Below are 7,013 nucleotides of genomic sequence, written 5' to 3'. Positions count from 1 at the left end.
ACCTCATGAGAGAACCATGAGTGAGCTCACTACACCAGAGTTCACTTATGATAGTTTATGCATTCAATACCCTGAGGAGGAAGTTCCATATGTACTGAAAACTGGTTTAATACACTTGTTGCCAACGTTTCATGGTCTTGCAGGTGAGGACCCGTGCAAACACTTGAAACAGTTTCATGTCGTCTGTTCCACCATGAAACCTGCAGATGTCCAAGAGGACCATGTGTACTTAAAGGCTTTCCCTCATTCTTTGGAGGGTAATGCGAAAGACTGGCTGTACTACCTAGCAACCAGGTCCATCACAAGCTGGGATGACCTGAAAAGATTGTTCCTTGCCAAGTTCTTTCCTGCTTCAAGGACAACAGCCATAAGAAAGGAGATTTCTGGCATCAAGCAGCAATCTGGGGAGACCCTTTATGAGTACTGGGAGAGGTTCAAGAATCTCAGTTCAAGCTGCCCACACCATCAGATCTCTGAACATCTCCTTCTGCAGTATTTTTATGAAGGCTTGCACCACATGGATCGAAATATGATTGATGCCGCAAGTGGTGGTGCCCTTGGTAACATAACCCCAACTGCAGCCAGACGACTAATAGAGAACATGGCTTCAAATTCTCAACAATTTGGCACAAGGAGTGATGCCATAGTTGTTAGAGGTGTTCATGATGTAGGGGCAACCGAGTACACGAAGAAGTTGTAAACTAAGATTGATGCTCTTACCACACTAGTCAACCAACTTGCTTCCAATTAGAGAGCTCCATCTGCAAGAGTTTGTGGCCTTTGTACATCTGTTGATCATTTTACAGACTCTTGCCCAGCATTGCAACAACAAGCTTCTTCTTCTACACCAGTGGATACCCCTCAGGCCTATGCAGCAAATATTTTCAACAATAGGCCCCAACAACAACAACAACAAAACCACCATGATTTGTCAACCAACATATATAATCCAGGATGGAGGAATCACCCTAATTTGAGATGGGGAAACCAGGGTAACTAGCAACAGCCCCAACAATTTCAAAATGTGCAACCACCTCCACAACAAAAAGTTGCACCTGCACCACAAGCTGCTCCGGTTCCACCTGTACCCACACCAGCTATTGCTGCAGCACCTGCACCTTCTTCTTCTACTTCATTGGAGGAGTTAGTCAGGATGATGACCCTTCAAAATATGCAATTCCAGTAGGAGACTAGGGCCTCAATCCAGAGTTTGACAAATCAAATGGGGCAGATGGCCACTTAGCTAAACCAGGCACATACTCAGAATTCTAACAAGCTTCCATCACAGACGGTGGAAAATCCTAGGAATGTGAGTGCCATTACATTGAGATCTGGGAAGAACACTGAAGTTCCCACTTCCGAGCCTACACCTCCAAAGGAAGTCGACCCTGCCACACTTAAGAGAAAGCGTGATGCTCATGCAGCAGGTCCTTCCACATCTGCTGTGACTTCTACGCCTTCCACCTCTACTGTTGCACCTTCCATACCTCTTCCATTCCCTCTAAGAGCCATTCCAAGCAAAAAGATGGAAGAGGTTGACAGGGAGATATTAGAAACATTCAGGAAGGTGGAGGTGAACATACCTCTGTTGGATGCCATTAAACAGATTCCCAGATATGCAAAATTCTTGAAGGAGCTATGCACGCACAAGAGGAGGCTAAAGGGAAACGAAAAGATCAGCGTGGGCAGAAACGTGTTAGCATTGATAGGTAAATCTGTTCCTCAGATTCCTGAGAAGTGCAAGGACTCATGTACATTTTGTGTACCTTGCATCATAGGTAACAATAAATTTGAAAATGCAATGCTTGATCTTGGTGTTTCAATAAATGTAATGCCTCTGTCTATTTTTAAATCTCTTTCTCTTGGACCCTTGCAACCTACGGGTGTGGTGATTCAGTTGGCAAATAGAAGTGTTGCCCACCCCGCAGGTTTGGTTGATGATGTTTTGGTTCGTGTTGGTGAGTTGATTTTCCCTGCTAATTTTTACATTCTTGATATGGAAGAGGGATTTTCGCATGGTTCTGTACCAATCATTTTAGGCAGACCATTTTTGAAAACTGCACGAACCAAAATTGATGTCCATGCAGGTACTTTGTCCATGGAGTTTGATGATATTGTTGTGCGATTTAACATTCTGGATGCCATGAAACATCCTTCTAAGGATCACTCTGTTTTTCATGTTGATATTATTGATGATGCTGTTGATGGATTGAATTCTGATTTCCACTCTGTGCATGCATTAAAACATTCATCTGTGTCTGAGTTAACTGAATTTGCATGCATTGATGTTCTTTATTATGATTCTGATGATGCTGAATATGATGTGGATAATGTTAAATCTATTGAGTTTGACTCTCTGGATGTTATACAATCAGGTTGCACTAACCATGTTACAGGGAGTACATATGCATTTGATTGTTATGCTCAGGTACAGGCTGTGGAACTCATTTCTCCCTCCTCTCTGGTTCCTGATATTCAGCCAGCATCCAGTACTGCAGAGTTGAAACCACTACCAGACAACCTCAAGTATGTCTACTTAGAGGAGGAGGACAAACTGTCTGTCATCATTTCCACCTCCCTCACTACTAAACAAGAGTAGAGGTTGTTGCACGTTCTTAGAAAGCACAAAAAGGCAATTGGATGGACATTGGCTGACATTCCTGGTATTAGCCCATCAACATGCATGCACGAGATATTGTTGGAAGATGAAGCAAAGCCAGTTAGGCAGCCACAGAGGCGACTTAACCCTGTCATCTCGGATGTTGTAAAGAAGGAGGTGACCAAGCTTCTACAAGCTGGGATCATCTACCCCATTTCTGACAGTCAGTGGGTCAGCCTCATCCATGTTGTTCCAAAGAAGACAGGCCTCGCTGTAGTCAAAAATGAAAAAGAGGAGTTGATTCCAACGAGAGTGCAAAACAGTTGGAGAGTTTACATTGACTACAGAAGGCTTAATTAAGAAACCAAGAAAGACCATTTCCTCCTGCCTTTTATTGATCAGATGCTTGAGCGCTTGGCAGGTAAGTCCCACTATTGCTTTCTCGTGGGTTTTCTGGTTATTTTCAAATTCACATTACACCTGAGGACCAAGAGAAAACCACATTCACCTGCCCCTTTGGCACTTTTGCCCATAGGAGGATGCCGTTTGGCCTATGCAATGCCCCTGGCACATTCCAGCGGTGCATGTTAAGCATTTTTAGTGATTTTCTTGAAAAATGCATAGAGGTGTTTATGGACAACTTTACTGTGTATGGGTCCTCATTTGATGAAAGTTTGGATAGTTTGGACAGAGTTTTAAACAGGTGCATCCAATCTAACCTTGTTTTCAATTTTGAGAAATGTCATTTCATGGTATAACAAGGCATAGTATTGGGGCACATAATTTCAAGAAAGGGCATTGAAGTTGACCCTGCCAAGATTTCAATTATTTCACAATTGCCTTACCCCTCTTCTGTGCGAGAGGTTCGTTCTTTTCTTGGGCATGCAGAGTTTTACAGGCGCTTCATTCAAGACTTCAGTAAGAAGGCCCTCCCACTGTCCAATCTACTGCAAAAGGATGTTGACTTCATCTTTGATGAAGGATGTTGACTTCATCTTTGATGAAGGATGTGAAGAGGCTTTTGATTGCCTCAAGAATTCCCTGACCACAACTCCAATCATTCAGGCGCCCGACTGGACAACCCCATTTGAGCTTATGTGTGATGCATCCAACTATGCATTAGGGGTTGTTCTAGCTCAAAGGATTGATAAGCAGCCGAGGGTAATCTACTACGCCTCTAGGACATTAGATGCTGCCCAAGAAAATTATACCACAACAGAAAAGGAGCTCCTTGCGGTAGTTTTTGCACTTGAAAAGTTTCGATCTTATTTGTTTGGTTCTCCTGTTGTTGTGTTTACTGACCATGCAGCTCTTAAGTACCTGTTGAAGAAGGCATAATCAAAACCTCGGCTGATAAAATGGATGCTCTGGCTCCAAGAATTCGATTTGGAAATCCGTGATAGGAGCGGAGCACAAAACCTGGTTGTAGACCACCTAAGCAGGATTGAGAGGTCTATTGATGATGCTTCACCGATCCAGGATGACTTTCCCGATGAAAGTTTGTTGACACTCTCTACTTCTTCCTCACCTTGGTTTGCTAACATTGTTAATTATCTTGTTGCTTCTGTTTTTCCTCCCCTAGCATCCAGAGCTCAATGTGATAAACTCAAGAGCGATACTAGGTACTACATTTGGGATGACCCCTATCTGTGGAAAATGTGCAGTGATCAGGTTACCAGGAGATGCATTCTGGACCATGAGATTGACTTGGTCCTTAAATTTTGTCATTCATCTGCACCTGGTTATCACCTTGGCACATAAAGGACAGCTCGTAAGGTGCTAGATTGCGGATTTTATTGGCCCACCATCTTCAAAGATGCGTGGAGGATATGTAGCACGTGTGAGGAATGCCAACGAGCAGGAGGAGCCATTTCTTGGAGACAACAGATGTCTCAACAACCAATGCTATTTTATGAGGTGTTTGATGTCTGGGGTATAGATTTCATGGGCCCTTTCCCTGTCTCTCTTGGTTTCACTTACATCTTGCTTGCTATTGATTATGTTTCAAAATGGGTGGAAGCCAAAGCCACCAGAACTAATGATGCTCGAGTTGTTGTGGATTTTGTTAGGTCTAACATATTTTGCAGGTTTGGAGTTCCTCGAGCTATTGTTAGTGATCAGGGCACCCATTTTTGCAACAGATCCTTGGGGGTTTTGCTTCAAAAGTACGGGGTCGTGCATAAACTTTCTACACCATATCACCCCCAAACTAATGGGCAAGCCGAGATCTCAAATAGAGAAATCAAAAGGATATTGGAGAAGATTGTGCAGCCCAACAGGAAAGATTGGAGCAATAGACTTGAAGACGCTCTATGGGCTCACAGGACTGCTTACAAGGCACCTATAGGGATGTCTCTTTATCGGGTTGTCTTTGGTAAGCCATGCCACCTTCAAGTGGAGATAGAGCATCGAGCCTACTGGGCTGTCAAGTCATGCAACTTCTCTATTGATCAAGCTGGGGAGAAAAGGAAGCTGCAGTTGAACGAGTTGGATGAGATCCGTTTGGAGGCATATCAGAACTCTATGTTCTACAAGGAGAAGACCAAGAAATTCCATGATAGCTCGATTGCTAGAAAGGAGTTTGCTGTTGGTTAGCAAGTTTTACTGTATAACTCCAGACTTGGACTCATGGGGGGTAAGTTGAGATCAAAGTGGATTGGTCCTTTCATTGTCACTAATGTTTATCCTTATGGTGTAGTTGAAATCCAAAGCCAGTCCACAGATATGAGCTTCAAAGTGAATGGGCATCGTCTGAAGCCATTCCTCAGCAATCCTGCCTTGGTGGATACTGTTGTGGAGGAAACTTCCCTGCTTGACCCCACTGCTGTTTCACCATAATTCAGGGAGTTTTCTTTTCTTTCTTCTTTACTTTTATTGCACTTGTCCAGGTCTGTATGTTTGTTTGTTGTTGTTTCCGTTTGTTTGTTTCATTTTTGTTAATTTGTGTTAGTTAGTGTTATGTTTTTGCTTTCTGTTTGGAACACTCATTTCACTCTTGGAGGATGAGTTGTTGGTTATTCTGTGAATTGATATCCTTGCTTTCTCTTTTCATGTCAAGTTGCTTTTGGAATTATTTTACCTTGTGTGAGAATTTGAGCCACTCTCTATTCTTTGATTGTGTGATATATGCCCCTTGAATGCTTGCACAGTGGCCTTGGCTTGACTCTTTCTGATGCTTTTCTGATTCACATGCACGTTGGGATATGATTTAGGCAATTTTGTTCTGTGAGCCTATAGCCAGATGAGCCTACCTTGAACTATTTCCGTTGATACCCCTTTTTGAGCCTGCATACCCTTTCTTTGTTCTATAGCTCATTACAAGCCCTTAGCCTGAAAAACCATGATTATTCCTACCTTAGGAAATTTTAAAGCTTTGGAATTGTTTTGAGAATGGGTGCTTAATTAAGTGTGGTCGCGCACAACAAGTGTGGTTATGCGCGCAGTTGTTATTGGTTCTTGGGATTGCTCATTTGTATACCCAGGTGGGATTTCAAAATTGTTGTTTCTCTGCATCTTCTTTGTATAGAAAAAAGAAAAAAAAAGAGAGAAAACAAAAAGAAATAAAAAGGAGTTTGGATTTGGGTATTGTGTGAGAACCGAAGTTGGAAGTGTTGGTGTTTGGGATGACTTTCATGATTGATTGAGACTTATTCCCCATTGCTCCTCTATTTCCTTGGTTGCTTAGCTACTTATCCATATGTTCCACACCTTGTCCTCAGCCCCATTACAACCTTGAAAAGTCCTTCTGATCTTGACCTACATGTGTTTCTAGTTTGGTTGTTGGTTCTAGAGGCTTGCCAAGTCTGTTTGATGTTTGTTTTTCAGGGGTGCTTTGAGAGTAAACAGTAGCCTAGACATTTGAGTGATACAGTGCATATTTCGTGAGGTTATGTTGCTTTCAAATCTCTCCTTGAGCTGAATTGAGTACTTGACATGTTTTGAATTGCTTGGATGATGTTCATGGATACCTTGCAGCTTTGAATCCTTTTGTGTTAGATGTGTTTCCATTTGTCTGTATCGAGTCTGTTTGTCATGAGTCTGTTTGTCTTGTATCTTTTTGTCTCTCTTGATATGTTTGTTATGTCCTTGCGTTGCTTTACTCTTTAATTTTGCCCAAGAGTGCAAAAGGGTAAGTGTGGTCGATTTTGATGAGTCATTATTTTCTTCCATTCCACTAGCCTTTGTGTACCCATTAGACAGTTGATTAGTGCTTAATTGTTCATCATTAGAGTGTTTTTCATCTGTTGGGCTTTATTGGGCCACTGTTCCGAATTTGGACTAATTTCACATTATTTGACCTAATTTTTGATTTTAATTATTTTTAGGTATTTGGGTGAAGAAATTTTGGAGCTTGGACATTAATATTTAGTTGGAGAGACTTTCCACATCATTGCCACATCATTTCCATGTCATT

At 42.1% G+C, this 7,013-nt stretch overlaps 1 non-coding gene across 1 annotated transcript; it reads right to left on the bottom strand.

The window, feature by feature from the left end:
• Positions 1-364: 364 nt before the first annotated feature.
• Positions 365-471, bottom strand: LOC114180038 (small nucleolar RNA R71). Its single transcript, XR_003603614.2, has one exon. It is a non-coding gene; the product is annotated as a small nucleolar RNA R71 (small nucleolar RNA).
• Positions 472-7,013: the final 6,542 nt, after the last annotated feature.

The sequence above is a fragment of the Vigna unguiculata genome, chromosome 3, assembly GCF_037176805.1.
Source record: "Vigna unguiculata cultivar grain cowpea cultivar isolate G323 ecotype 2 chromosome 3, ASM3717680v1, whole genome shotgun sequence".
NCBI classification, from domain to species: Eukaryota; Viridiplantae; Streptophyta; class Magnoliopsida; order Fabales; family Fabaceae; genus Vigna; species Vigna unguiculata.
Note: the sequence above shows the minus strand (reverse complement) of the source record. Positions and strands in the feature narration are given on the sequence as shown.